An 8,231-nucleotide genomic window follows, 5' to 3' on the forward strand; every position below is an offset into this window, starting at 1 on the left:
ACACACACACACACACACACACACACACACACACACACACAGGGCCACAAATGAATCAAATGTCCAAACACAGAAAGAACTTCAAAGCCATGTGGGCCAACTCCTGCGGAGGTCCAGGACGGTGTGGCCCAGGGGAGTGAGGGAGTTGTCCCCCGAACAGGAGTAGCTGGGGATGGCAAGGGTGAGGACCAAGACAGCGTCTCATCCTTGAAGGTGTCGCAATGACCAGCACTTTGCAATCATCAACGCTTTCTCCCCTCCCACAACCCGCCCCAAACAGATCGCCTCCTCACCCTCTTCATACGGACAGGGAGGGGGAGGCACAGAGAGACCAATTTACCACGCTAAGCCAGGAAGCCTGTTCTTTCCTGACGGCCATACCTCAGAACACTGCTCCCCAAAGATTCCCACGTCCCTGCACTCTCGGAGGCTGAGACAGGAAGGTCGAACGTTTGAGCTCAGCCTGGTCACCTCAGAGAGACCCTATCTCAAAATGAAAAATAAAAAAAGGGGTAGGGATGTGGCTCAGTGCCAAGATCCTGGGTTCAGCCTCCAAGTACCCCCCCCAAAGACGTCTACGTTTTAATTCTTGAAACTGTCATATTGAAGGATTTAGCAGCTGTGATTAAAGTAAGGAGCCTCAAGTAGGGGGTGATCCTGGGTGATCCAGGTGTGATGAGACCCTAAGGAGGCGGGGGCTGGAGCTGGGGGAAGTCTCATGAAGATACAGGGGAGGCGAGGCTGGCAGACAGAGCCTGGGCAGCTGCTGCAGCTGACAAAGAAAGGATGGAGTTCCAGCCCAGGCTCTCGGGGAGTGCAGCCTGCTCAGGACTTGATTTCAGCCTGGTGAAACGTATTTCGGGCTTCTCACCTCCAGAACTGAACCATACTAAATTTATGTGATGCGGATGTGGTGGCGGCACATACCTGTAATCCCAGCACTCAGTAGGCTGAGGCGGGAGGATTGCCATGAGTTCAAGGCCAGCCTGGGCTATACAACAGTGAGCTCAAGGCCAGCCTGCACTTCACAGGGAGACCTTCTCTCAAAAAACCAAACAAAACAACAATAACAAAAATGTTGTTTTATGCCATAACTCTGTGGTAATTTTTTAAAAATTAATTTAAAAAATATGCACATTTTAGATACACATAATGGGGCTGGGGATATAGCTAAGCGGAACAGCACCTGCCTGGCAAGTGCAAGGTCATGAGTTTGATTCCCGGTACCAAATATATATATATTTCCCCCTCATTCCGCACCGTACTTGGCTTCCTGGAAAATTCAAGATGACTGAGACTGCAAAAACTGCTTTGTGTTTCATGTTTGGAAACTGAGTTCTAGACTGGGGTCCCGAAGGATAAAAGGATAAAGTCATGTTCGTGCCTGAGGAAATGGGGGAATGGGGGAATGGCTGGCAACTTTCCAGAGTTGGGAGGGGGGGGTCGGGGGTGGGGTGGAGCAGGGCATCTTCCCCAAGACAGCTCGGCACCTCAAGGACTCCTGGCATCCAGGGTACCTGGACATGAGAGCCCCACTGCCATCCAGCCACTGTGACCATCTCTGAGTGTCCCCCAAACTTCCCAGGGTTCCACCAGGTAACGTATCACCACTGTTCCAGAGTTACCCCCTGCCCCCGGGACTAAGCTGAGACCCCTAGAGGTGAGGATGCTTTGGATTTGTCTTGTACCCGAGAACGATGTTTCTTGACTGGTAGGCTCTGACTTCCTGTGCTGGTGCTGGGTGCCTAGGTACCCATCCTGCCCGTGAGATGCCTGTCGGGTGCCCTGCTAATCAGAGAGCTGGTGACCCACTCCTACTCCAAATTTCAGCTACTCAGACACATGGGTCTGGTCCGCAAAATCCCAACCAGCCTCTCTTGGAAAGCACACTGAACTAGAAGCCGGGAGGACTTATCAGCCCCTGTTCTCATGAGCAAGGTCAGAAGCTGAAAGTGGCCGCCAGTGTCCCTGACCACTGACCGCTGACCGCTGACCACAGCGACATTAACAGCAGCATCCAGTGTGGTGGAGGAGCTATTCCCCCCAGGGTTCCTATATTAGCTGTGTAGTCATCCTGACAGTGATGGGGGGGTGTTGCCCTGTCCCAGTTACACAAACAAGTAAACCGAGGCACAGGAAGTTACAACAGACAGCACACTGGGGGCCAGCACCGGGAGGTGGCCCCGAGCCTGCGCCCCGTCCCCTCCAACACATTCTGTGAAGTGGCCGGGTGGGCTCTGCAGCCCTCAGAATAACAGATATTAGAAATTTTTGGCAAAGGCTGGGGTATTATGCGGGGCTTACCCGCAGCATAAGAGTGAAGCCAAACCTTCGTCCAGTCCAACGCGGAGGCTCACACATGCAGATGAGGGCGGAGTCCAAGGCACAATGGAGCCCCGGGAGACCATCGTGGTCCTGTGACATCAGCGTGTCCCTCATTCAGCAAATGGTTCTGGGGGCGCCTCTTTGGTGCCAGGCCGGGTGGGAGGGGTTGGCAGACAGCAGTGGGAGCATCCCCAAGGCTGTGGCAAGTTCAGTATGTGCCTTAGAAAGCTTGCCAGGGCTCAGGGACCCCACTCAGGGTGGAGACATGTGGCAGACACACCCGCAGGTCAACAAGGTGGCAGGAAACCGGCACGAGGGCAAACTCCAGCACTCACCATCCGGGTCCTCCATCAGACCTGGGATGACCCCTCCCAGACCCAGCCCAGACCCAGAAGCCTTTTGCCCCTCATGGAGCGTCTGGACCTGGCACGGCCAAGACTGCCCTTGCTGGGCGGGCTGGCACCGCCCCGTAACTCTAGCTGCTTGGGAGGCTGAGACAGAAGGGTCCTGAGGTGGAGCCCAGCCGGGTGACTGAGCAAAGCCCTGTCTGGGCGGGGAAGCGCGGGCGTGTGCGGAGTGGAGGTGGGGCGCCCTGAGGAGGTGACGCAGGGGTCTTTTCTGAGATGATGCTTAACCTTGGGGCTGAAGGTCAAGAAGGAGCAGCAGCCGATGCCGCAGCTCGGAGACCTTCAGCAGGTGTGGGGGCCCAGGAGGCCGGTGCCCGTGGCACTAGGGCTGAGGGGAGGGAGGAGCAGGAGAACAGCACCGCAGGGTTGGCGCCACCGCGGGGACCCCTGTGCTGACCACGCCTGCCGGGCCTAACCCTAACCTGGACGTGGACCTAGGCATTTCCCAGACAACACTGCTTTCCGATCTACTACCGAGGCCAGGCCCTGAGCAGTGCTCCCCCTCCCGACCGGGGACACTTCGCTGGCATTATTTCATTCGAGCGCTGGCGCCCCCGAGGCGGGCGCTATAACGTCCCCCATCGCGGGAGGAGAGGGAGGCCCAGGGAGGAGCAGGAGCCCCTCGCCCCGCGTTGCCGCCGGCCCTGCCCCTTTCGCCCCCAGATCCGCGCGGCCGCCAGCCCCGCCCTGCCCCGCGCAGGCGCCCCGGTTCAAAAAGCGCCTCCGAACAGGTTTTGTGGGTTCTTTTGCAGACTTTTGCATCCAAATATGTCCAAAGAAAAGGCAAATCCACACCTCGTGCTTTGTTTCATAGAAGAAAAGCTTACAGACCGGATCCTTCAGGTTGAACAGAGCAAAGGGAAGCCAGGGAAAGAGAAGGTTCCCGCGATTCCTGCTCTGGGCCACTTTCAAACTGGAATAAAGTTGAAGCGGCAGGTGGAGAGCCGAGATTACAATCACAAACGGGCATCTTTAAAGCTACCGGCCCGGTGGGTTTTGTAAACTCAGTTATCGGGGCGTCCATCTGCATGCATAATCTGCCCTTTTATCTGGTTTACACCCTGCAGCCGGGCCTGCAGAATCCCCTGCCCCACCCCCACGCCCCAGCGCACCCGCCCAGACTCCAGTCAGCTTCCTGCGAGCTGCTGGCGGGCCCTGAGCGGCCCGAGGAGACCATGTCTTGCAGCAGAAGAGGAGGCTGCTGGGGCTAGCGTGCACCCCGAAACAGAGTCAAGCGAACACTGAATTCTTCTGTTAAGGATGTGATATTCAGTGTTTAAGCCACCAAAATGCCCATCAATAGGGGTTTAGTTTAAGAATTATTAAAGAGGGCCAGGCGTGGTGGCGCAGCACCTTGGAGGCTGAGGCAGGAGGATTCTCACCAGTTCAAGGCCAGCCTAAGTTACTTAGTGAGTTTAAGGCCAGCCATAACTAAATAGTGAGACGCTGTCTCAAAATAAAAAATATAAAAAGGGGTGCAGGTGTTGCTCAGTTTGAAAGCCCTGGATTCAACCCCCAGTACTGCAAAAACAAAAAGTCCAAACGATGAATATGATCATTTATTATTCGTGACATTGACAACTATTGTCACCATATATTGTTGCATATTTCAAAAGAAGGCAAATTATAAACAGCAAAGAAAGTAGGGCTCCTTTTATTTTTTGAGAATGGGTCTCACTGTGTAGTTCAAACTGGCCTTGAACTTACTTTGCAGCCCAGGCTGGCCTCAAATTTGAAGCAATCCTCCTGCCTCAGCCTTCCAAATGCTGGGATTGCAGGCATGCACCACCACACCTGGCTCCATTTTGTAAAACAAACATTTACCGTAAATTAAACATAATTGGGACTGGGGATATAGCTCAGAGGCATAAGCACCTGCCTGGTAAGTGCAAGGTCCTGAGTTCGATTCCCTCCCACCAAAAGAGTAATAAACAAAGTATATTCATAAAAAAAAATAAACATAATCTAAAATATTGAGCAAATAATGACTTATGGTCAACAACACCCTTATTATGAGTAATTCACTTATATCGAGCTAAGTTGTTATTACCTCTACAGATAAGAAAGCAGGCTTTGGGGTAACAAATGTCTTGCCCAAGGTCACTAAAAAGATCAGAGTATCTATTTAGATATGTTATTTAAAGAGTAAGAAACAAATTTAGACCATTTTATCTTAAAAATTGCCAAGCTGGGCATGGTGGTGCATAAGTGTAATCCCAGCACTCCAGAGGCTGAGGCAGGAGGATTGCTGTGAGTTCAAGGTCAGCCAGGGCTACAAAGTGAGGTCAAAAGGCTGGGGATTTAGCTCAGCGGCAAAAGCAAGTGCAAGGTCGTGAGTTCGGTTCCCAGTACCGGAGAAAAACAAAAAGAAAAACAAAAAAACAAAAACAAAAACAAAAAAAAACAAAATGAGGTCAAGACCAGCCTAAACTGCATAGTGAAACCCTGTCTCAAAAAGACAAAAAAAAAAAAAAAAATTGCCAAGAGATCAAACCGTATAATTGTAGATATCTGCGTAGGTTGGATCTACAAAAATGACAATTTCATTTAATTCAACCTGAGATATGTGTGTGTTTGTGGATTACTTATGACTTACAAATAAATGATGCAAATATATAAAGAAAACTATGTATTATTAAGTTGTGCACATATTTGGCAATAAATGGTCAAAATACTGTCCCAACAGAAACCTTGCAGACACTGGGTCAGCTCCCTGTAAAGGAGACTTCCTGATGTTCTGTCCTTTCCTTAAAATCTTGGAATCACTGTCTCTGCCAAAAAAACTGTATAGGGCCCGGCATGGTGGCATACACCTTGTAATCCCAGCACCCTGGGAGGTTGACACAGGAGTTCGACTTAACATGGGCAACTTAGTGACTGAGTGAGATACTGTCTCACAATAAAAAAAATTTAGAAAGAGGCATGTGGCTCATGGTGAAGGCCCTGGGTTTAATCCTTAGTACCTGTTGTGGTTTGGGGTTACTTATTGCAAGGGAAACAATAACATAATACAGAACACATTTTATAAAATTATTTATAATAGTCACCCAAAGAATCATATACAAGAGAGTGCAGGAAATCTGTCCGTACACTAGAGACCAAGAATCCAGCTGAGGGTCTGGATCTCATGATAATGTCCTGCATGAGTCCAGCTGAAGGCCTAGAGCTCATAACAATACCTCCCACAAGTCCAACTGGAGGCCTAGAGCCCATGACAACATCACATGCAGGCCTGTTTCACGGATCTGTGCTGGGGAAGGCCCAAAGGTCAGTGGTGGAATCTAGGAAGTCTGTGCCAGTGGGATAAAGGATCTGTGCTAGCAGGCTGAGGGATCTGCACTAGAGTCAGGAAGTGATGCTCAAAGTAAGAGCCAGAGCTCCCCAAAAAAGTACCTCAGCCATCCTCAGCGACAGGTCCAGAGCTGCTCCAATGGTGAAGACAGCTGGGTTCCCATCAGGAAAGCCAATGCGACAAGTTTCTCCAGGAGACAGAGCAGTGCACCATCTTCCCCTCCGGAGCCAGGAAGCGACGCTCAGAGTGAGGACCAGAGCTCCCCCAAAGTGAACTGAAGCTATTCTCAGCGACAACAAGGTCCTGAGCTCCTTGGAGGATGACAACAGCCAAGTTCATCAGGAAAGCCAGCACGACAGGCTCCTCCAAGAGAACCAACAACTCCTTACTGCTTCTGTCAGCTCCCAACAGGCTCCCACCAGCCTCTTCTCTTCTTCTCCAGGTCTGCCTCTTATGCTGCTGGCAACAGTCCCCAGGTGGGCCTCCCACACCCAGCACCGCGCTTACTCAGTTCAGCTGGGAGTTATAAGTTCACCACCAGTTGTCAATCCACCACAGTACCAGAAAAAAAAATAGGGCTGGGGTGTAGCTCAGTGGTAGCACACGTGCCTATCAGGGTTTAATCTGCAGGACTACAAGAACAAAAATAAAACTGTGTAGCTTTGGACAGTTCCTAAACCCCTCTGAGCCTCAGTTTACTTATCTGTGAGATGGACACCACATGGTCCCTACCCCTTGGATGGACTCAGTGACGTCATGGGTGTGAAGTGTTGAGCACACTACCTGCCACATAATGCATGCTCCATAAATGCTGGGTACTATTTCTAACCTTCACAAGCACCATTGGAGTGGGCCTCACACAGGACCCAAGGAAACTAAGCCAAGAGAGCTTAAATATGTGGTTCAAATCACATAGGCAGCCCACAGGAAACCTGTTAACCTCTTTCTGGGCTTAGGCCACATCCTGCCACTCACCGTGGTGCTGAGATGTCTTCTGGGTTGGTACTCGTTGGGTTTGATTCAGTTCCACTCACCAGAGGAGGGTGCGATACTTTTTGAGCCTGGCAGGCCCAAGTTCGAATCCTGCCTGTGCTGAGCTGAAAACCACACCAGCGTGTGAGCTCTCTGTCTTCTTTCTGATGCTCCTCCCTGAACTGCCCCGTCTTCCCAAGAATCACCCGTCTGAGTTCTAAATAGCTGCACACAGGAAGATCTGAAGGTGGTCAGAATTACTCTTGAATATCCCCTGAATCACACAAGTAAACCGGGTTTGCCCTCATGGCCCCACACAGAGAAGGTGCAGACAGGAGACAAGACTGTGTGTGGATTCCCACCTTAAGCAAGAGGACGGGATAAGATATGGCAAGGTGAGCGGGTGCTGAGGGCTGCAGAGCCCATGCAAAAATGCAACTGGGATCCCGGCTTCCTAAACAGTTAGATGTGAGGTAGATGTGCATTTGATGGAATTCCTCCACACTGTTAGTATACATATGAAGATAAGAGAACAAAGCGAGTGACGTTGGAAACACCAGGACAATTTGAGAATTACATGTTTCTAAACTACCCGAGGGGCCTGGGGATATAGCTCAGCAGCACAAGTGTCTACCTGGCAAGTGCAAGGTTCTGAGTTCGATTCCTGGTATAAATAAATAAATAAATAAATAAACTACCACAGGATGGCAGAGCCTGTGCAGTTTCGCACTCAGTACTGCTGTCCTGAAAATCCCACATTTTCACCAGCCTTGCAGCTCCACACGGGTTCAGCTGGGTCTGTGACAGAGGAGCCCGAGGGTCCCTGCGGGGTGGAACTTGAAGGTCCTCAGCCCAGGAAATCCCAGCAGCCGTCCTGGGCAGGCATCACACATGACGCAGGTGGTAGCAGTGGGGTCTGCTCCATCCCATAATAAGCCAAGCTCCGTGCTGATGAAGGAACCAACCAGGCACAGCCAATCTACAGACGTCGAGGGAGAAGGTTAGAATCCTATCACATAGAGCTCTTGATTTCACATGCTGGAAATGAACGCGAGCGTTTTTAGCTGCTATGTGCCGGTAACAAATCTGGGCTAAATTTGCCCCTCGGTTCTCCAACCTGCATTGTCCACATCACAATTCAGAAAGTGGGATGTCACACCGACCTCCGGGGAGCTCTGCTTCATGAGGCCAGGTGACAGGTTTCCCGGTCCTGATCTCATCTCAACATTCACCAA

General features: G+C 51.1%; 1 pseudogene; it reads right to left on the reverse strand.

Moving 5' to 3' along the window:
• Window positions 1-2,408, reverse strand: part of LOC102022436 — a 7,175-nt pseudogene extending 4,767 nt beyond the window's left edge.
• Between the last annotated feature and the right edge of the window lie 5,823 nt (window positions 2,409-8,231).

This window comes from Chinchilla lanigera, unplaced genomic scaffold, assembly GCF_000276665.1.
Source record: "Chinchilla lanigera isolate Chin_1 unplaced genomic scaffold, ChiLan1.0 scaffold00044, whole genome shotgun sequence".
Classification (NCBI taxonomy): domain Eukaryota; kingdom Metazoa; phylum Chordata; class Mammalia; order Rodentia; family Chinchillidae; genus Chinchilla; species Chinchilla lanigera.